This window comes from Drosophila nasuta, chromosome 2R, assembly GCF_023558535.2.
Source record: "Drosophila nasuta strain 15112-1781.00 chromosome 2R, ASM2355853v1, whole genome shotgun sequence".
Classification (NCBI taxonomy): domain Eukaryota; kingdom Metazoa; phylum Arthropoda; class Insecta; order Diptera; family Drosophilidae; genus Drosophila; species Drosophila nasuta.
In genome coordinates, this window is record NC_083456.1 from 17,204,226 (window position 1) to 17,227,223 (window position 22,998).

At 45.0% G+C, this 22,998-nt stretch overlaps 1 protein-coding gene across 3 annotated transcripts in view; it reads left to right on the top strand.

Moving 5' to 3' along the window:
• LOC132786385 (uncharacterized) overlaps positions 1-22,998 on the top strand; it is a 65,779-nt gene that overhangs the window by 20,429 nt on the left and 22,352 nt on the right. The window contains exon 2 of one of the 3 annotated variants that reach the window (XM_060792900.1): positions 6,246-6,293. The exons of the other annotated variants lie outside the window; for them this stretch is intronic. The gene's annotated coding sequence lies outside the window, so the exon portion shown is untranslated. The remainder of the gene's footprint in view (positions 1-6,245; positions 6,294-22,998) is intronic. 3 annotated transcript variants of the gene reach the window in all.

Sequence of the window (22,998 nt, forward strand, 5' to 3'; positions counted from 1 at the left end):
GCAGTGGAGAAGGCGGAGGATGAGAAGAGCAAAGTGCTGCCAGTTGGCAGTTGGCAGATAAGCGAAAAATGCAGCGTAAAAAATTGAACGCATATTTCACAAACACAAATGACAAGTAAGGGAGTTGCCACACAGGAGCTGCACTCACTCGCAAGCAAGAGTTACCCTTGCAGTCAACCAGTCAGCCAACCAACGAACCAGCCAGGTAACCCAGCTGGCCAGGTTGAATGGTGGCATGGCATGGTTGGAACTTTGTTGGTGGCCCTCCTTTGGTTTGGTTACGGCCATGCAACCAGCCAGCCAGCCAGCAGTCTGTGGCGTTTTCTGAATTATTTCGCACGATATGAACTTTTGCAACAAGTCTCAATAATTCTCCAGCTGCCAAGCTGGGTAATGAAAGAAAAGCAGCCAGTTTTCCGCATTCTACCTGGCCTCGAGCACAACGTCGTTGTTGGTCTGTTACTCTGCATTAAATCAATGAATCGAATGCGGAGCCAGGCGGATGTCAGTAAGTTGCCATTTTGAGAAATTAAAAGTGTCCGTTGCCGTTTTCATTTCCGCTGCCCTTTTCCGCTTCCTGTGGTCGCGCTTAAAGGTTCCACTTTCACACTCTGCGCTAAGTCCCAGGTACGAGGTCCAAGTAATTCCCCAAAACGCAATCCTATTAAAAAAGATCGCTACGCGCTGAAATTGCTTTTTTGCTAGCGGGTGGACGTTGGACCGAGTGGACCGAGGACCCGCAAAGCACTCGATAATGATGCCCCGACTGTGCCATCCTATTGCTGTTGGCCACGTTAATAAGCCAGCTAATAACCCAAGGCGACCTGCTGCGGCAAATATGGCAGGCAGCTAGGCAGAGACTGCTGGGCGTGCCACCTTTACAGTTCGTCAATTTTAATGTCTGGGCCACTCGGGACATACTCGGAAATCGCTGCTAAAAGTAATTCAGTTTTATATTAAAAAGATTTCGCGTACCCAGGCACGCTCATTTGCATTGCGCGGCGTTGAAAAGTAATAAAATAAACAAGTGTCCTGAAAAAAGGAAAGAAAAGGACAAGAAGACGGTCGCCAAAGCGGATGGTGCGGGGGGGATGAAGACTGGTCGGCTGTCGACAAAATGGTGTGAAAGTGATTTATATTTTAATTCAAAAATGAATTATTTAGCACACTTTTTAATTCCTTTTGGCTCTGTTAGCCCGTGTGTTTATTTTTCTTTATGGCCAAATCTAAAATTCTGATTACTTTTTATTCGCTTTTATTTGCCAGTTTATTGCATTTGCCTCTCCAAAGCAAATGCAAATTCTTTCTTTCGTCATCGCGCTACATTTAACATCGGCAAGAGGCCTAAAAGCTGTTGACAGTTGGGACAGTAAAAAAACGAAACTAAACTCAAACCTGATAAACAAATTTACCAGACTCTAATATGCAAATAAAGCCGGAAAAGAAAAAGCCGACTGCTCAATGCGCTGCAACTAATCCTATTGTGAAATAATTATCAAATTGAAATACAGATTTTATGCTGATTATTCTACAAGTTCTTAATGTTGAGACAAATCTTTATGACTACACGAATTACGAAATATGTTCTTGAGCCTTACGAGAATCCTTATGCCCAGTGTAAGATTCATAACGCTAAATGTGATGCAACGTTGACTGCTGTTTCTTGAGGAAGCAGACTTTATAATAATATGCAAATGGAAACTGCTTTGCACAAATCTTATATGCCCTTTGTCATATAGAAACTTGTTATAGTTGGCTGCGCTTGTCAGTGTGGGTGTGGGTGTGGGTGTGGGTTAGTATAAGTGTGAGTGTGTGTAAGTGCCTGTAAAATCGACACTAAATTTAAGCGGGGGAGTGGCAAACTGCAACTGATTATTATGAGCACATAAGCAGGCAGCACAGTGGCAAAAGTCAAGTGCGGAAAAAAAATGTAGAAAGAAAGGCAAACTACTAGCAGAATAGCTGCCAGACTGCAGTGAAAAAATTTGAATATAAAATGCGTTATGTGGTAAAAGACGCAAACTGCGTTAACCAGGATGATGGGGAGTGGCAACGGCAACGGCAACGGCAACGACAACAGCAATGGCAACGGTGACGCCGCCTTGGACAGACAACGACAACGAGCAGAACGACAATGGCCAGATCCTGCGGCAACAATGAAATTGCGTATGTAAATTTGATGTCGTTACCAGCGGCGTCGGCAGCATTGCTGAAATAATTAAAGTGGAATGCGCCAGGCCAAAAAGCAAAGAGGAAAAACAGCGCAAAAAAAACCAAGGGGGTGCTAAAGTGGAGAAAAAGATGAAAAATCGCAGCGGGAGGAGAGCAGTTGAAGTTGCAGTTTGCCTCGCTTCGGTGTCCTGTGCTCAGATGTGCTGTTATGGTCGAGGTCTGTTCTGTTCTGTTCTGTTCTGTGCTCTGCTGCGCTTTGGCTTGTCATGCTTGTGTATTGCCAGCTTGGCAGCTTTTTGCGGCTGCTGGTGCTGCTTCGTCCCCACTTGTCTGTCCATATGCAAAGCAGCTGCAGCAGCTGCTGGCTCTTTGTCTCCCCGACCGTCCGTCGGTCCATCTGTCTGATGCGACTCCTGTTCGCATTGCAAATGCGAGTGTGACTGCAACTGCGACTGCAACTGCGGCTGTGGCTGACTCTGGCTCTGAGTGCAACTTGTCAAAAAATGTCGCAGGCAGAGAGCATCAAGAGCAACAGCAACAGCAACAACCACAAAAGTTACAGCAGCATAGAAAAAGAGATAGAGAGAGAGACTGAGAGACAACGCTTTGCTTTGGCATAAATATGAGTGCCATCAAATTAATATGCGTCGCATATGGCTGACGATTTTGTGGTACAACATGTTAAGTGCATGCAACGGCAGATGTTGCTGTTGCTTACCGCTGCCACTGCCACTGCCGCTGCTGCAACTTGGGGACAACTGCATAATGCTGGCAAAGATGACTTCTCGCAACAGCATCTTGTGGCAGGTTTTTCACGCTTCTCGAGTGACAGCGCAACTCGCCACGAGACCCGAAGACCCGGACTGCCTTGACTTATGATGCTTAGCCGGTTCGCTGCAACTGCAAAGATAAAATGTGCAGCTCCTCAAGTTCCAAGTGTGGCAAGTGTGTAGACTAATGGTGAGCTAAGGAAGTGAGGTGAGAGATGGCGTTTAATTTTGAGACAACCCCCGCAACTAGAACTGTCCGCGGCATAAAGCTTTTACTGGAATTGTCTGTGGCATGTTCGCTGCTGACACTCGCACATGTTGCACTGTCACCTCAAGTGTTGGATGTGTGCCTGCAACTTCAGCCTTGAAGACGTCGCAGTCTCCCCCTGCTACTTACTGTCTTTGTCACCTGTGCTTGGTGCCCTTTTTGCCCTAGGTCCTTTGTCAATTTCTCAAATGGGTCTCAAAGCCCCGCTGGTTGTTGTTGATCATCCAAGAGAGTTTTTCATTCTGAACCAGCCGCCAAGTTGTCAAAACGTGTCAAGAACATTGACATGAAGAATTGTAGCAACCTTCGAAATGCGCAAACACCATCAAACATTGAGTCGTTTACTGTGCGGCAAACATCAAATCAGAGACGGAGACAGAGCAGTTATGATTTACTGGATGGAAAAGCAAAAGCAATCTCATTCCTACAATTAATGCGGCAAGAAAATACTCTCAATCTTCGCTCTGGCTAATGGAATGTGAAATTTGTTGACAAAAAAACGCGTGAAAATTGTGATGAGAGAATGCTATATATATATACTGTATACTATACTTTATATATAAATAGGAATTTGCATGGCAAACATTTGGCAGCTGTTGATTCAGGCGTCCAATGCTTCACTGACCAGCAAAGACTCGAGAATCGAGAGAAACTGTGCGGATAGGAATGGAGACGCCCTTTAAGCATGAAACCAGCCCCATTCTGTCACGCAGTTATCCGGTCAAAGGGGGCGTGTCTATGGCCAAAGGCGTATTAGCCACGCATCACTGGGCAGCCTTGAGAGCGGGCCGGAAAACAGCTGCTGTCCCATTTGATTAGGCTTTGCCTGGGCTTTAAAGGATATTGATAAAGGCATTGCCATAGTACTTGTCAGTCTGTCAGTCCGTTTGTCTCTGCAGTCGCAGTAGCTATTTATGTGTGCGCGTGTGCGTGTGTGTGTGTGTAAAGGTGCGTTGTATTAGTAGAGTCAAAGGTTCTTTGACTTGCAATTAATTTGCTTTGTTTTTTTACACTTGACTGCGTCCGGACGGACATAAGAGTCGACAGTCAGGCAAACAGACAGACAGACACAGAGTGCGACAGTCAGAGATATAGCCAACTGGAAGGATAACGAAATCGTGGGCTGGGTAAATGGGCATTTTGCCGAACCATAAATTATTTTATTAAGCCACTTTGGCTGGCCCTTCGGCACGCCTCGAGTTATGTGAATTATTTTGTAAAAGTTAATTTCGTGCAATAAATTCAAAATCGCGTTTGGCCAGCAATTCATGCTTCGCCTGATGCTGATGCCACTTCAAGCTCTCCCCTCGCATACTTTGCACTCTCCGCTCACCGCTCTCCACTCTCGCCCACTCGAGTGAGTTTTGTTTTATGAGTCTGTTGTTTGTTGGCCGTGTAATTAGTTGTAGACAGGAGTTCGCTTGGCTGCCAGCGCCAAAAAGTATGCAACGCAATTACAATTTCACCAGGTGATTAAATGCGCTATAATTGTTTTTGTTGTTTTTCCCCAGCGATGTTCTTGTTGCTGTTGCTGTTGCTTTACTAATGGCCGTAATTAGTTGCCTATCACGGAGAAATGCCTCTTGCCGCGGGACATGAAGTGTTTCATCTAATTTATGCTCGCGTGCCTTGCCACAGTTTGTTGGCATCGCCAGTGGCAACATTTAAATAAAATCGACTTTCCTTTTTGGGGCCAATAAAACTTTTCACTCAAAACGATAATTGCCCGCATTTGTCGTCCTTGCCGCTTTGCCACTTTGCCACTTGCCACTTGACTTTGTCACCAGTCTCCAAACCGACGCGACGCCCCATCGCGTATGTGTGTGTTTGCGAGTCTGCCTCTTGTTTGTGTGTTCTGCCTGGCACTTGGGGCATCAATAAAAATCTCTTGATAAATGTCCAATTTAATTTTGTTCTTTTACTTATCTCTTTGCTCGGCTTTGGGCAGCAAGAGCAGCCACTGACGGCGCAATGCCGCCCTCCGAATTTTGCCACCTCCCACATGGAGGATTTCATTTCTTTTATGTGCATATTGCTGTTTTCGTTCTCGTTCTCGCTCGTTTTCCCTCTTATTCTTTCTAATGCTTATTTTTGTACTTTTGGCTGCCTTGATTCTATTCCGTTTCATTGCACGAGACGCTAGTCTCCAGCATTTCTCACACTTTGGCAGCTTCTTCTATTCGAATGCTTCGTAATCATGATATGGCTGAAAATGGGCATATTTGTGCCAGCTAATGTTGACAGGCAATTCGAGTAGATGGCCCGAACAATTGGCTAACCCAATGCCCATTATGAGTTTAAGATCTGAATCAACTCGTGCTAATTCATTCTGCAGTCACAATTCATTTTTTCGATTACGCATCAGCTTTATAAGATGACAAATTTATTTCTAAAAACTATAAATTAGAAAGAGCAGACAATTATTTATGACAATATTCTTTATTCAATATTCTTTGTATATCCTTACGAGTTTCAAAAATGTAACGAATCTATTTCCTTTAAATAAATTACATCGAGAAAATCGCAATGAGTTCTGTTTTATAATATCTTAGATTCAGTTCTTTAATTAATAAAATCTTGAACTATTTTTACAATAACGTAGCTCAAAGAAAAGCAAATGTATTTTAAAGAAAATAAAACTTATTTGAAGTATTAAACCTATAATAATTGTCAAATGAATTTTGGTTATTAAATCTTTACTTAAATCTTTTAAAATATGCTATCACAAGTTAATTTTCTTAAAACAAACTTCACAAATTTAATGTTACTTAATTGTCTTCTTGAATATCTGAACATCAATTTAGCTATTCTTGTTAAACTGAGCAACTTTTTTAACTTCTTTCCTCTACCATAACGTTGCTCAAACTTGTTTTTCTGTCAGTTTCCGCATATCAATTCAGCGACTTTCATTTTATTTGGTTCATTACTTAAGCTTTCCATTACAAAGTGAAGCATAATGCTATGTACTAGTTTTTTTTCATGGTCTATTTGTGCTTTAAACGTAATTTAATTTGTCATTCCATTTATACTTGCAGACGTTGCCGCCGTTGCAGACGGCGTCTGGCGCCGGAACTGTCTAACGGGTAAGAAGAAATATGCTGAAGCTGTGATTTAATTGAACTTGCGCCATTTGCTCCCAGGCAGCTGTCTCTGTTTCTCTCTCGTGCCTGCAGCTGCACTCTTCTTGTCTATGGCATATATTTAAAATGCGGCGGCTTATTAAACAGCAGCCGGCAATGCCAGAGTCAGAGGCTAGAGGCGGCTAATGGAAGTCGTCGACATCTCTCTGCTCCTCGCATCCCTGGCCAACGTCTGACACATGTGGCCCGCACTAAGGCCGGCAAATATTGTCTCATTTTGTATGCTGTGTGCCAAGACCAAAATCAATAAATCAAAGCTTGGCTGTCGGCTTGCTTGGCGGTAGCTGGACGGACAGTCTGCCAGACACAGGAGAAGCGAGAGAGAGAGAGAGAGAGTGAGGGAATGTATATAGGGGTCTTGAAGGCGACGTCTCGAATGTCGCACGAATGGCGCGTGCCACGACCGCAGCTGGGGCAGGCGACACATTTGCGTTTGGCAATGCAAACAATGCTGCCCCAACTGCCACACAGAGTGTACCGCTGGAAGGCCGCATGTTTACGAGCATGTTGCGCTATCGCCGAGTAATTTGATAACCATTCCAATACCAATGTTAGCCAGCTGAGCCGTTAACCTTCGCCCACCCACCCAGTTGGCAACAGGTAAGCAAGATCCCAGGGCGACAGCGAACATCCATCGCCCATGCTATGCAATATTAAACGTTGCACATTGGCCACTGCGCTATGCCATATATAATATGGTATGGTAGTATGGTAAAATCAACGACGACCACAAAGGCAAATACGCATAGCTTCAACTTCGCAGCAGCTCAAAAGTTTTGCGTTTTAAAGGCTTAACCCTAACCCGACCAAGCATCCGGCCTGGCTGGCTCAGCTCGGCTGAGTCGGAGTCCAACCCAACTCAATCCCAGGCCCCTAGAGTGAGGCTCTACTGCTTTTTTTATGCGACGCGCTGTGGGCTTAAAAAGCAATTCCGCAACTGTTTTTGCAATGGCGTACGCCATCACGACATGTGTGTCGTTCTCTCTTACTCACTGTGTGAGTGTATGAGTGTGTGTATGTATGTTAAGGCCCCATGTGGAGTCCTCATTCAGATCCCCTTGGGCTGGCTGGTAACAAAGCTACAGCAATGCCAACAATGCTGTCGTTATCGTCGTTTTCACTTCAATTAAAAGTTGGCAACTTTTCTTGCCTGGTTTACCTAAACGGCAGCGACTGTTGCCTGCCATTCCTGCTTAGAGCGATTTTACTCTTCCAACTGCTTCTTATGCTGCTTCTGTTTCTGCTGCTCCAATTGCCATTATGCAGATTTGTATGGCTGATTACCAAATTACAAACTGTAATGACAGCAATTGTTTTGTGTACAGCTGGCATATGGCACGCTAACGACAAGTAGGCCGCCAAATTGTCACAGCAGAAAAAAAAGCTAAACTAAATGCAACACGAACTCAGACTGAGGCGCCCTAAGCTGCTCATGGCACATGCAACATGCAGCATGCAGCATGCAATATATACGCAACACAAATACAAAGAAGGTCACTTTGCCAGCTCAAGTCACACTTTAAAGCACGTATACGCCGCGTGGGCCCAACGACTTCCGTGCTATTTACGCACCAGCGCGTTGCTTGGCTCACTGCTCTGCCTCAGAATGCTGAGCATACTCTGACTACTCTTGCCTTTGCCAACTTGCCTACCTGCTGTTGCCTGTGCCGCCGCTTGACTGTCAGGAATTTCCGCGAACGTTAATTGCGACAAGCCAACACTCGGTAGTGAGCCAAAGCGACAAAGAAATACCTTCTCACTGCTCCTTCATTACACCTTTTGTGCAATACACTGACGGGATAAGGAGTCCATCGTTGGCACAGCTCGCAAACATATTAAATGTTGCAGATCATTTTATCTTGCTTAATGTCCTCTAATGGAATAATTAAAAATTGATATAAAGTGAAAAAAGTTTATTAAGGCTAAAATGATGTTCGCTTTTATTTTCTTTATATCTGTTAAACAAATAAAATATGTCCAAAAACTCTCACAAATATTAAATGCTGCAAATTACAATTCAAAACTCGCTGAACGACATCATATTGGATAGCAAAAATATGCCGTTAAGTGAATAGTAGTTAAGTAAGGCTTTCAAATTTTTGCTGCTTTCTATAATTTTATTGTTTTAAGTTTATTACGCAAAGAAAATATGTCACTAAATTCATAAAAAATTTGGCCTTCAAGCGAAAATTAAATAAAGCAATAAGGTCCTTAAATTAGGTTTTGCTTTCTTTCAATTTGTTATATGTGTTAAAGAGTATTAAGAGTGCTTCCGTATGCATTCGATTTAGTGTCGACTTTTGTTGTTGGCTAAAGCCACAACAGCGGGAATGGCTGCTTGCATGTGTCGCCACACCGCTTCCCAACAAACTGCCAGCTGCAAATGCTTTTTGGTCTGCATGGACGAGAGGAGTACTGAAAGATATAGGAGAGCAAGCATTTTATAGACGTGCCATTGCGCTTTGTCGCCGTCGCCGTCACCGTCTCAGTCGCTTTACTTCTTTGGCTTTTCAAGCGGTTCTCTATATATTTAGCGGCGCTCTGCTTCTTCTCAATCGTGTCATTAAAATTGATTTTGCAGCAGGCAATTGGGCGCCAGCTAAGAGCGGCGAAGAGCGCGGCAGAAACGCAACAGCCACTCGCAGTTAGCTTTCCTATTTGCCAAACGACAAAGAATTTGCTAAATTGCTTTTCTGCTTGCCGCACACGCACACACACACACACACAGGCACGCGCAAACACATATGCTGATATACCGTGCACACACACACACATAAATACCAAATGCCAAAACCAGTTGGCTGTGCGTTTGGCTTTGCAATTAGTTTTTTGCTTTCAGTCGCAACTAAATGTTGCATTGACTGCTTAGAAAAAGAGCACAAAATAGTTTGTACACGATTCAAAGTGACATAGAGTGAGATAGCGTATGTGAGTGAGCGGGAAAGAGAAGGTGGCAGATAGTCACACGCAACATTCTTTTTATTGGGTTGCACGAAATAGTATTGTCAAGTTATTGTTGCGACTTTGGCAACTGTAACAAAAGCGATTAAAAGTCCCATAAAAACCGTGGACCATTAATAGCGCAATAATATTATCAGCTTATGTTCGATGCCACGCACACACTCACACACACACACACACACACACACATAGGCTCACACATGCTGTGACGCTTTTGGTGGCAGCCCAAAACTAAACTTTGTCTTTTGTATTTTCATTAACATTTATTGGTTTTTTACTTATACTTCCAAGCATAATAACATGATGAGTGCGGAGCGGAGAGTGAGAGCTGATGACGACGGGAGGTGGCACTTTGGGGGGCTGCCGTTAAGCCAGTGCAAGTCCTTTGGCTAAAGGAAGCGAAGCGATGCCGCAATATTTTGAGGTCGTATCAGCGTCATCATAAAATAACGTTAATGACGGCAACAAGGTCGTAAAATCAAAATTTCTGCTATTTCAATGCTGAAACCGCTGTGGTTGGCCTCGCTGGTGCCCGGGAACTTTTGCAACAAAGTTGATACGAAACGTAGCGTAATGAAAGGAGATGAGATGACGCGACTTGTCGCGACGCCATTCTGCCCTTGATCTAGCCTTAAACACTTTTTGGGGTACCATGTGGCGTATGTGTAATATTGAAACATAATTACTTTAAAGGAAAAGAAAAGCAGACAGGGTCACTCCTCAAAGAATTATGTTATGTTATGTCTTCAACAATCTTAAAGCGCAAAAGAATATTGTACAATGGGGACGCTAGCTGTAAGCAGAAATAGCATTCAAATGAGATTTTGATTGAGATCTAAGTATAAGCATTGGCATTGTGTGTGTGTCTGTCCTCTTATCTCAAGGCTTCGTGCTTACGTTGAATATGCAGTTTATATGTTGAGAGCCATCCGCATTTGAACTGGATTTATTTAAGCACCAACGATTTTGGGTTATTTAAATAAATTTCACATTCAATATACTTGTAAATTTTATTTAATGCGGTTCCCCGGCAACCAGCATAAGAATCTCTAACCCAACGTTCGTGCTCTCTGTGCCTGTGAATATCTGTGGGTGACTATGTGTGTGTGTCTGTGTGTATATATGTGGGGCGTGCAGGATTTTAAATATTCATTAGACACACGGCAGCGCCAGCTGGATAACGTGGCAAACAGGCTGGCAGGCAGAAAGGCAGACATAGTCAGAGGCAAAAGACAATCTGACAAACCCTTTGAGCACACAGGTCAGGGTCACCATGGCAGCCCATTCTGGCTTTTTGCGACGAGTGAGAAACGACATTTGAAATTAATTTCAATCACCGAAATGTGAGCCACAACGTTCTGCCAATGGATTGGGTTTTGTAAATTGAAAAAGCTTTGCAACTGTTTTTTTTTTCTTCTTTTCCTTTTACTGTCAGGAAGAACTTCAAAGTTGCGAAGCATGTGGCATGTATCAATCGGCAATCCTCAAAGATTTTTGGCCATATTGTGGTTCATTGTGTGCCTGGTTTATGGCCTGACCATGGCTTTATGTATTACGCGATTCAGATTTTATCACAGAGGCGTTAAAATGTCGTAAATGTTCGCCTTTGGCTGCTCTCTGTCTATATGTGTTAGCCTGTCTGTGGCCTAAGTAAATCAGCATAAAACTTAACTAAATGAAGACAATCAAAAAGTGACCAAACCCTGAATTGCATATGTCTATTTAGACACACTGGCATTACGAGTATAACAGGCAGACTCTTGAGAATTGAGTTATACCAGCTAGTAGAACTTGTTTGTACTCGCCCCCATCCTCTGCATTCCCCGTCATCGTCAGGCTAGTCAATGTCCTCGTGACTGTGCTCCAAATGATGCCATGCCATGGAGTTTGCCTTTTGGCCTCATTCTCTCTAAAAATATTTGCAGCAAAAGGCAACAGCAACAGCAAAAGCAACGGCAGCAACAACAGCAAAGCAATATGGTAAACTATATAAAAATTTTGCTAGGGCAACGGCCCTCGGCCCGAGCGAGGCTGAGGCTGGGGCTGATGGACAAAAGGTCGATACAACGTCATCGTCATTGTCGTCATTGTGCTGGGTCTGGTCAAGTGGCTGCTCTGCTCTGCTGCCTGGCAAAACTGGCGAACTGGCAAACCGACAGACTGCCAGACGCTTCTGCTGACCGTAGAACATTTCGCAACCACAACAACAATAGGAACACGAGTAGCAGCAACAACGGCAACAGCAACAGCAGGCACAACAGCAACAACAATAAAGACTTTTACTGTCCTAATAAAAGACAAACAAAGGACTCTGGGCGATGCTACTACTGCTGCTGGGGAGCATTTTCGTATCGCAATTTTCATTATTTTATTTGCCTATAAACGAAGCCATATTTTTGCCAGTGTATGCCACACTCCTAACTCCTAGGAGGAAGAGAGAGAAATGTATCTATAAATCTATGTGCACACTCCCACTCATTCTCAGATTGTAACAAAAATTTGTTTATTCGCCTACTCTACACAATTTTAAGCAAAATAAGTAATTAAAAAAATCATAAAATAACCAGTATGAGTTGATTTTCTGTTATTTACTATACACATATACGAAAGTATGTGCAAGTATATGTTCTCCATAAAAATCAATGCCGACAGACTGGGGCCGAAAAGCGAATGAACGGAGTCTGGTCACTCGGCCATTTCTTGTTGTTGTTCTCGTTGTTGTTGGGTCAGTTGGGGTCAGTTTTCCGCTTTAAACGATAAACATACTCGGCGACAAGTACAAAAACAACTTGTAGGCAATTAAGCCAACGACAGCGACAGCGACGCAGCGTATTGGCTTGTCAGCTGCTGCTTCTGTTCTGTGTGCGTGTGTGTGTACGTGTATCGAGTACTTTTGCTTGTCTGTGTCTCTGTAAACAGAAAACATCAAGCTTCACAACGAATTTTGTCTCTTATCTTGATAACGACAGGCTGGCAAAAATCCTCTGCTGAACCCTCCCCGAGGGTGCTGGCTGGGTAGGATCTGTATTACCTCAGTGTCAACGGGTAGCAGATCTCTACTATACGTCGATATTTCAGGAACTGCAGATCCTAGCTGAGGACTCTGTTCCTTATCTTTCGGGCATCTGCCTGAAGATAAGTAGCAGAATCCATGGTACGAGGTGTCTGGCGGTCAGACTGAAAACGCTATGGGGGGCTCCCAAGAACAAAATTAGCCAACTATGGTCTCGGAATGGACTCTTTAAACTATTCAACTCGGGCTGGGATGTCAGCCCAAACGTCGGTGGAAGGCGTGACTGCTACCACCGGCGGGCACGGGGGGGAGAGATCCTCTCTGCGTGTCGCCAGCGGTCACACCTCTGAGGCGGCGGGAGCAGGCCGTATCAGTTGTAACAACACTGCCACCAAAAATTCGAGGTTGGTGCGCGCGGGTGCTGTGGTCTTAACCGACACGGACCAAAGAGCGCTGCGCCAACTTCTACGGTGGAGGGGAACGTCTTCCTCTTCAGTCACCCCTGCCTATCGCCAGCACCTCCAAGGTTGCGCAGCGGGGCACGGGGGCTGAAGGAGAAGGCAAAAATAGGGCGGCGACCCGTATTCACGCAAGGCTTAGTGGCGTAGCTAACCTGTCCGTCAAGGACCAGGAGAGCTTGCCTGGGCCAACACGTGGATGCGGGAAAACCAACTTAGCCCCCTTCCAAAAGACAATAAAGTGCAGACCGGTTCTACCGGCCCTGCCAACAACAAGGTGGAGTCCATGGCAAGCAAGCGCCAACGGTCCGCTGAGAGTCCCAAGCAAGGGGCTCCAGTGAGCAGAAGCTGCGAGCACCTGGCTCCACCAACACGGACTCGAACAGGACGAAACAGAGAGCAACGGTTGCTGAAACTGCCAGGCGGCATCTCGCCGTTGCTCTCATAGACAGAGGGACCCTAACGGGAAAATGTCTGCAGAGCGGTGGCGGTTGACCCATAGTAAGCTGGTCGACGCACTGTTTGTCAGGATGGAGAATGTCCCAGACAGTCCAATGCCTACATTCGAAGGCACTGGCTGGCTGAATGGTGTCAAGATCCTGACATGCAAGGACGACCCAACATTGCAGTGGCTGCAAGCGACCGTACCCAAACTGGACGGGCTGTGGGAGGGGCCAAGCTGGACGTGGTGGACAGGAATAATATTCCGTCCATGCCGAAGGCGAAAGTCCTTTTCCCAATAGTTGTCCAGGGAGAGCGGGCGCTTCAGCTGCTTAAAAAGCAGAACCCGGCCATACCGACGAGTGATTGGTCCGTGCTGAAGGTTGATGAACCTTTACCCAGTGGTGGGCAGCACGTGATCATTCAGATCAACAAGGAGGCCGAGGATCTGCTATATAAACGCAATGGGAAGATGGCGTGGGGCTTAGGAGCGTGTACCTTCGCCTCAAGAAACGTCATCCGAACGACAAGGACACACACACGCTGAGGTCTGGGGAGGTTGAGGCAGATCTCGGTCTCGAGAGCGTGACCGACGCCACCCAGCACCTCAGCCTGACTGACAAGACGGAGGAGGTGGGGGAGGAACTGTCCATGGAGACGGGCCCCCCCGCGAGTTTGCTAACCTCTAATGAGTGTGCTGCAACTCAACCTCCATAAATCCAAAACGGCTTCGGCGGAGCTACTCCTTGCCCTGGAGGAAGTGTCCGCCTACGCGGCTTTGGTCCAAGAACCGTGGATAGCGTCGGGCAACACGGTGGCTGGACTGAAGTCGCCCAACTATGATTTATACGTCCCGACATTGGTAAGCAGATCGAGAACTGCCATCCTTGTAAAGAAGGGGCTAAAAGCTCATCTACTACCTAATTACAGCAACGACGATCTAACCGTGGTGGTGCTGGAGAGCCGTGAAGGATGTTTGCTGCTGGCATCCTGTTATATGGCCCACGACAAGCCGGCTCCACCTGACGAGCTGCGGAGGCTGGTGGACATGGTCTGCTCCTCCAATAAGCATATTATTATCGGAACGGACGCCAACGCCCACCATAGCGTCTGGGGAAGTCCCGACATCAACGACAGGGGTGAGTCAGTTCTTGATTTTATCCTTAACCATAAGCTTAGACTAGCCAACAGGGGTGAGGTATCTACCTATGTAGGTCCCACCTCCAGTAATGTGCTGGACTTAACGATTTCAACTGAGTGTACCAATGTTGAAGAGTGGAGGGTCCTGGACAGACCCTCCTTCTCGGACCATAAGTACATTCAATTTACCATTCCTTTTAACAGGGTACCTGCGGCTCAGCCGTTCAGAAATCCCCGTAACACGAACTGGGCGAAATTCTCTAGCCTTGTTTCCAAGTCTCTTGGTTCGCCGGGTAACATCAACTCGGTGCAGGACCTAGAAACTAATGTCAATGTCCTTTCTGCAGGACTACTTTCAGCGTTTCGCCAATCTTGTAGACTCTCAAGACCGACGAGAAGATCGAAGCCACCCTGGTGGAACCCAGATCTCTCATCGCTACGTGGAGAGCTTACTAGCATGTTTCAACTTGCTAAGAAGGCGGACAACGAATATGTCTGGGACGAGTATAGGTCTCTCCTGAAGTCGTACAAGAAGATGATCCGATCATCCAAAAGGTCTTCATGGAGAACCTTCTGCTCGGACCTGGATAACATCAAAGACACCTCCAGACTGAGGAAGCTGCTGTCCAAGCAGGCTTCCAGTCCTAGTCTGCTCAAGTCGGGCGATGGAGCGTGGACGGAGAGCAGTGCTGAAACTCTTGAAGCACTGCTCTCAACTCATTTCCAGGATGTATTGGAATAGAGAATAGTGACTGGCAGCTCTTTCCTAGTCTCCCAGTTATGAGACTCCCTGCCAGTCTAATTACAGATAACAAAATAATTTGGGCTATCAACTCCTTTGCGAAGGTCAGGTCGCCCGGTCTCGATGGACTTTCGCCAGCAATGCTGCAAGCCAGCAAGCCCACGATTGTTCCGTGGCTATCGGGTATCTATTCGGCGTGCCTCGCATGGGGTCATATCCCCACTCTTTGGAGGACCTCGAAAGTCATTTTCCTGCCCAAGGCGGGCAAATGCAGTCATGTGGTCCCAAATGACTTTCGGCCTATCAGCCTAACCTCTTTCCTGCTAAAAACATTGGAAAAGCTACTTGATTTGCACATCAGAAGCAACTCAATGCATCTGTTGTCCCCAAATCAGCATGCGTATACAAAGGGCAAGTCCATTGAGACTGCTCTCCATGCTCTAGTAGCCTCCATAGAAAAAGCGGACCACTATAAAGAATATGCCTTGGGTGCATTTCTTGACATTTCAGGCGCCTTCAATAACGTCACCACTGATGCTATTATGAAGGGCCTTACCTCAATTAACACGGCACCAGCGATCCACAGATGGGTCAACCGCCTTCTTTGTGACAGGCGGGTGGTGGCTACGTGGGGCGATGCGGCCATTACAAAGGTAGTGCGAGGTGGCACTCCCCAGGGTGGGGTTCTCTCGCCTCTCCTTTGGAATTTGGTCGTAAATAGCCTACTTCTAAAATTTACTAGACGGGCCCCAAGTTAATTGCCTATGCTGACGACATAGGCATTTTGATAACTGGGAAATGCCCAACCACCCTTAGTTCCGTAATGGAACTTACTTTGCGGGAAGTTAAAGCATGGGCCGAATCAGCCGGGCTCAGCATTAACGCGGATAAAACGGACCTTATCCTCTTCACGAAGAGGTATAAGGTACCTGCGTGGTCCCAAAAATAGGCTGCACTATGCTAAAGCCGAGCCTAGCAGTAAAATACCTAGGTGTGGTCCTGGACAGCAAACTGACATGGAAGCTCAATGTGTTAGAAAGGGTGAAGAAGGCCACCGGAGCCTTGTACATGGCGAAGAAGATGCTTAGTTGCACTTGGGGCCTCTCTCTAATCTAATGCGGTGGATATACATCTCAGTTGTTCGCCCTATCCTCACCTACGGTGTTCTAGTGTGGTGGCAGGCCACTGAAAAAAGGACGTACCTATCCATCATGGAAAGGACACAGCGTCAAGCGCTACTGTGTATCACAGGCGCTCTCAGGTCGACGCCAACTAAAGCCCTCGAGGTAATAGCTGGTGTGGAACCATTACACCTATACGCGCAATCCATAGCCGCAAAATCGTCCCTACGGATTGCCGCAACTGGCAATTTGGGTCTGCTAGGCTATGGTCACAGCGCCATTGGTAGGGAGACTAGTAGAGACTTGGACTATACTATCCCCCTTACCAGTACTGACCATATTAACACTATATTCTTGGAACCGGAGTGCTGGCGGGAAGGGTTATGCATTCCCGAAGCCCTCAACCTCTTCACCGACGGTTCGAAGATGGATGATGGTGTCGGAGCGGCCGTATACTGCCCGGACCCGGTCTCCAAACAATCCTATAAACTCCCAGACCATTGCAGCATCTTCCAGGCGGAAGTTTTTGCCATTGGCAAGGCTGCCGAATTGGCTCGGGGTTTACAGCGTGATCACACCTCTATTAACATCTTTGTTGACAGCCAGGCTGCAATAAGATCAATGCACTCTGATGTGGTCAAGTCCAAAGTTGTCCTGGACAGCAGAAGAGCAATAGAGTCGCTGAACGCATCTGCGGTCGTGCGAATCTATTGGATCCCAAGCCACCAGGGCATCGATGGCAACGAGATCGCAGACACTCTCGCCAAAGAGGGAGTGGGGCTCGATGTTGGCAACATGTGCAATGTTCCGATATCCCTGCAAACTCTAGGCAGTGAAATTGAGGTGCGCTCTAGACTTCAGTGGGACGCGAGCTGGCGTAATGCCAACTCGTGCAAAACTGCAAGGCTGATGTGTGCCTCTACTAACAAAAACTTAACCAAATTCGTCATGCAGCTTTCAAGGAAAGACTGCAGGCTAATGCTAGGCATTTTAACTGGCCACTGTATGTCAGCTGTCCATGCTGTAAAGATGGGCATCACGAACAGTGATCAGTGCAGGAAATGCAACGAACCCCGGGGTTAAGGAAACACTTGAGCATCTTCTCTGTAGATGCCCAGCGTTATCCCGACTCCGGTTGAAATACCTTAATTCGCCGTGCCACAACGATCTTCGGGACGTCTCACGGCTATCTCCTAGGATGCTGCTGGCTTTTGCCAAAAATGCATCCATACTGCGCGATTTCTGAGACGTAGATAAGCTACCGGTTCAGCTACGGACCTCCACTGGTCTATGCTTTGCCCCGTACTGGGGCAGCCGGTCCTACCTAACCTAACCCTTGATAACGACAATAATGTGAACAGCTCTGACGACGTCATTGCCCTTTCTCGTTTATCGTAGACAACTACTTACTTAGCTAATTATTCGGGGCGTATACTTGATAAAAATCATTACAAAAAAATAACTAGCTTTGATTCAAAGATTCAATATTTCTTAATGAACTTGCTTTGATTTAAAGATATAGTTTATTGCACTATTTCCTTATTTCTTCAGAGAATGTCAGAAATATATACTTAATAAATATTTAACAAATAAAATATTCAGACCTTGCGATAAGGATTAAGATTTAAATGAATGTTTTTCTTATTTCTTCAGAGTATAATCAGTTCGGATTACTTGAAAAGAAAGACAGAAATTTAAAAAACAGTTAAAAGCCTTGTTTATTCAGATTGTTGATTATGTTGTTATTGCTGTTCTCTCTTGCCACCCCGGGGCAACTGTTCGAGTGGGCGACTTAAAAGTATTTATACTCTATATATAGCCAGCATATGGATTGGCGAGGGCGTAGCTTTAAGAAGATTCACATAAATGCTTAAATTCATGGCATTAAAATTCACCATAAAGTGCGAGCAGATTGTAGACGAATTATTTGCAGATTCTCGACTCTTTTTTTAAGTAGTGTATGTGCTTGTCGAATTTTTTAAACTAACGATTCTTATGCGCTGTTTTTATACAAAATAAATGAATGCAAAGCAGAACATTTGCCTGCTTTTGAGCGCCGATTGCCAATTAAGAAATATTAAATTATTTTCAAATTGCAATCATTCCAATTTATATTCGGTTTGTCTCACAAACAGTTCTGCGTTTCTATTTTTATTATTTTTAAATTTTCATATATTGTGGACATATTTTAAACAAATTTCGGTCAATGCGCCGCACAATGAAAATTGAATTTTTTCTTTTGGTGTTTTTGGTTTGTTTGTGCACCAATGTTTTTTGTACTGGAAATTGAGGTCGTCGTATGTGAGCGAAAGTATATGTAAAAGTATGTATGTATATGTACATACATACATAAAAATATATATTTATATATTTACGCTTCTGTGCATGTGTGTCTGGGCTTAGGGCTGAAGTGTTTGCCTGCTGCTTGCAGCGCTAAATGCTCGACAATATGGTTGTGTGTGTGTGAGAGTATTTTTGGTGTATTTGTCTTGCAATTGTTGTGCCGAAGTTGTGCTGTGTTAATGAAATGCGTTCGGGGTTTTTTAGCTGCTGAAACAAAGCTGAAACTCGCCTCGCAGTCTTGCGACTTGCAACTGGCAGCAGTCGAGGACAAGTGAAAAGTTTTCCAAATGCTTTAGCCCAGTTACCACACGATTGCGGCCCGCACACTTGGCGACTGTAATTAAATGCAGGGCATAACTACTGCTAGCTGTAGCAACATTTATGTTTGTGTGTGTGTGTAGTGCCCACATACACAGAGCACAGATTTTTAAAGTATTTTTTTTTGTAGCATTTTGACCTAAAACTTTTGCAGTCGCTGTCGCTGTAATGTCAAGTGCTCGCTTGCTGTGAGCAGCGCTGTCGGCGTCGAGCTGAGAATCAGGGTTTTTATGCCGCATATGCGGCAATTAGGCGTTCTTGCCGCCGCTTTCAGCCCAGTCGCTGCATATGTGTGTGAGTGCCGCAAAACGACGACAACAGCAACAAGAAAAACCATTGCGGGTAATCAAGTAATGCTCATTTGGCAATCAAGGCTACAAAGTGAAGGGAAACATACGAGCAAAGATGATAAAGTCGTGGAAGAGAGAGGGAGAGGCAGAGAGAGAAACGTCAAATGTGACATGTTAATTCCAGTAGAGCAAACAGCAAACAGTGCCACGCCCCCTGCCGACTGATTGAAGTGCGACGGCTCAGTGATAAGCACAGTTAACTGTGCAAACGTGACACAGCGAACATTGCCTTTTATTTTTCGTTTCCGCAAATCCTATTAAAAAACGTAGCTGCCTACAAATTCGTAAGAGGTGCGACACTTGAGACTCATCCACATGTGAGTGAGTGTGCCTGTATATGTGTATGTCTTTGTATGTGTGCTGCCAAATTATGGTCTTATTGCTCTGCAAATTAAACAAAGGCAAACCGCAGAGCATTCTCGGCAATTCAAACTGGCAAATTTAAAATTTGAATACGTAATTCAATACGAAAAATAAATATTTTATTGCCTCAGGTAATTGCTGAGCAAATACTGTAGAATAAATTCATTTTTGTGGGCAACACAAATAAATAACGATGGCATAGTTGGATAGACAATATATTACGTATTTGGTAGCAATAAATCAGCTGGATTTGATACTTCTGCTGATAGTTATGCGAATCTTTCTCTGCTTGGATCAATCAATATTAAGGCACAAAAGCGTAAATTCTTGAAAAATCTTTTGTAAACAACTTCGCACTTTCGAGCTGAGATGCTTGAAAGCGACTTATTGAGCGACCCTCTTGCATTTATTTTAATTTATTTGCCTTTTTTCTCTGTATTCAAGTAAAAGGCTAAGAGAGTTGCCTTTTTCAAAAAGCAAACTTTTTGCTATGCTTTGCTTTGTGCAAAGAGCAAAAACATCAACAACAGCAAACGGCAAAACGGCAGCAACAACGAAAAATAACAACAAAAACATTTAGGCAACCAGTTTAGCTCGTGTGAGTTTGTGTGTGTGTGCCGAGTAGCAGAGCCTGTCAAAAAGTTACTTATTTTCTTTTAACAACTTGCATGAGACTTTTTGCTCTTGCTCTCCACGCAGAACGCGTCCTTGCGCTCCCATCAACCATCTACGAACTTCTTGTCTTGTCCCGCCTGTCCTGATTGCTGAGCCTGTGTGATGTTTACACTGCTTTTGCTTTTGATAAGGTTAATCAAAAGTTTTTTAATCCATTCTGCATACAGGCAAACATAGACCAAACACATCCAACACACGATGCGCAAAAGGGGATCATCAGCCTCGCTCGTGTGTGCTCATTATCCTGCCTGGCGTTGCTCCTGGACTGACTTCACCACGTCCACGGCTATGTGTTTGGGTGGATGTGAGGTACTTTGAGCCGGCGGCTTGTTCAAAGTTCTGGCGCTGCAAAGTGAATTTCATTAATGCAAAATTATATGTATTTATTTTCTTGAAGCTTCTGCTATCGCTTTGCCAGTCAGTGTTATCCTGCCCTGGTTTGAGTGGCCCACTCGAACCGCTAACCCAAAAGCTGTTTAAAAATGGCATAATTTATGCGCCAAAGTTGAACAAAATCAATTTGGCCACAGTCAGTGCAAACTTTGCAATTAAGCTCTGGGAGACATTTGGCAAGGTGAGCAGCCAAAAGCAAGGTGCCATCTCTTTCGCTCTCTGCCTGCCAACTGCCAGGTGCAAGACTCCTGCAACTTTTGCGATAACTTTAAATCATCTAATTATGAGTCAACCATTGGACAAGCGAGCAAAGAGAGAGAGAGAGTTGCGAGCAGCGAGCAAAAGTGCGAACAACAAGAACAACAGGAACAACAGCGAGCAGCATTTAATTTCCGCTGCTACAACCCTATTGCCATGCCTCTTTCTCCATCTCCATCTCGTTCTCCATCTTCATGTCCAGCCAGTAAAGAGCAACCCACCGAACTGACACTTTACTTCATTTCTGTTGACTGGAATTAATGGCTTTTGTTGGCATAGTTTTAACGCTTGAAGTTCGACTGCGACGACGCTGTGTACAAAATTTATGTTCGAATTTATTGCAAAGTTTATTAGACAATTCCTTTTTTGCGAGTAATTTTCGCCAAAGAAGGCAACGAGCAAAATTTTTGTGAAATTTATGAGCTTCATAAATGACCAAAACATAAAGCCAGCACAACTCTGCACAGTACGTAGCACATAAGCAGGCCAAACATGGGCCAATGCTGCGTATGAGCAACGTGCCAATTGCCTTGATTTCGCTTCTGCTTGAGGCCCAAAAAAAAAAAGAAAAGAGAGGGAAGCACAAAATTAGATAGGATATGAAATGGAAATGGGGTGAGGAGGAAGGAGGGTGAAGGGAAGCTGTATAACTGGTCTTCACATTACATTACGAAATGATGGCGGCTGAATGCAAAAAGGCCATAAATATGAATGAGCTGACGAGTAGCAGAAGTAGCCTTTCCCCTAAACCGATCCCTTTTGGCCAACTGCTGTACTTTATTTGTTACAACATATTTAACTGTAGTTGCTCGCTTACACAGAGAGAGCACCTGCACCTGCCGCTCCGCAGCCTGTGGCTGCCTTTTAGTTTTTGCTTTGATTTATGTAGGCAACGGCAAAAACATTTCAAAAGCAACGGGCAACGGGCAAACAGCAATGGCAAACAACAAGCAAGCGACCAAAAGTGTGTCAGTCTGTGTGTGTGTGTGTGTTTGTCTGTGTCAGAAGTTTGCTCATAACTTGCCACACTGCCCCGCTGCCCTCTGGCTGCCCAAGTGCCTGCCACTTGTTGTGTCTCATCAAAAATGTATTAACGAGCTTGCAACGCAAACGATTTTTATCTGCCAGCGTTGATTTCATTTTGAGCTGCCCTACATGCCGCATGCCTCATGCCGCTTTGCCTTGCCTTCGCCCTGCCACAAGTTTGACTTAGATGTGTATCGCTGGCATTTTCAACACGTGCATGCAAAGTTAAGAGAGAGGCAGCTGCGTCTGCTCTCAGCTTTCGCTGTGGCGCCACTTCGTTGGATCTGCGTAGCATCTTTCCGCTTAGCTCCGAAAACTTTTAATGGCGCATTATTTCATGCTATAAATTATAACAAAGGCGTCGCCGTTGCCGTCGCCGCCGTTAAGAACTGTTAACATTTAGCCAATTCAAGACGAAGTCGACTCGACTCGCGTCGCTTGACAATTTTAATCACCTGAAACAAATGCAATACAATGCATAAAGCGCTTTACTTAGGCCTTTTTTTGTGCAGATGAGATGACTCACTCGCAGCAAGCTCTAAAAAAAAAAAATGGGCATTGCCTGATCTTGTACAACAGTTGCAAACAAAAATGAAGAAGTAGAAAATGGAGGAAAATATAGAAACGCACGAAAATAGCTGGCAGAAGTTTCAAATGGCACTTTATCTTGCGGGCGCTGTTGCTGCCTCAGTTTCAGCCTGCGATGCTGCTACACTTTATTTTGTGCAACGAGAGAAGAAGCGGGTGGCAACAACCACAGCAACAACAACAACAACAAAAGGAACAAAGAGTGGTTCGTAGAATATGAATTGCAATGACGGCAACGACGCCAGCGACTTGTCAGTGAATTTATGTGGCGAACTGTGAGCAAAATAAGCAGCACCCGAAAGTTATGAGTTTCGTGTCATAAAATGCCACAACAACTGCGGTGCCACCTGCAAAAGCGCATATGTATGATTGTATGAGTGTCTACATACATATATACATACATATGTATGTGTGTGTGTTCGCCATGCTGTTTATGTAAAAAGCTCATTTCACGCTTC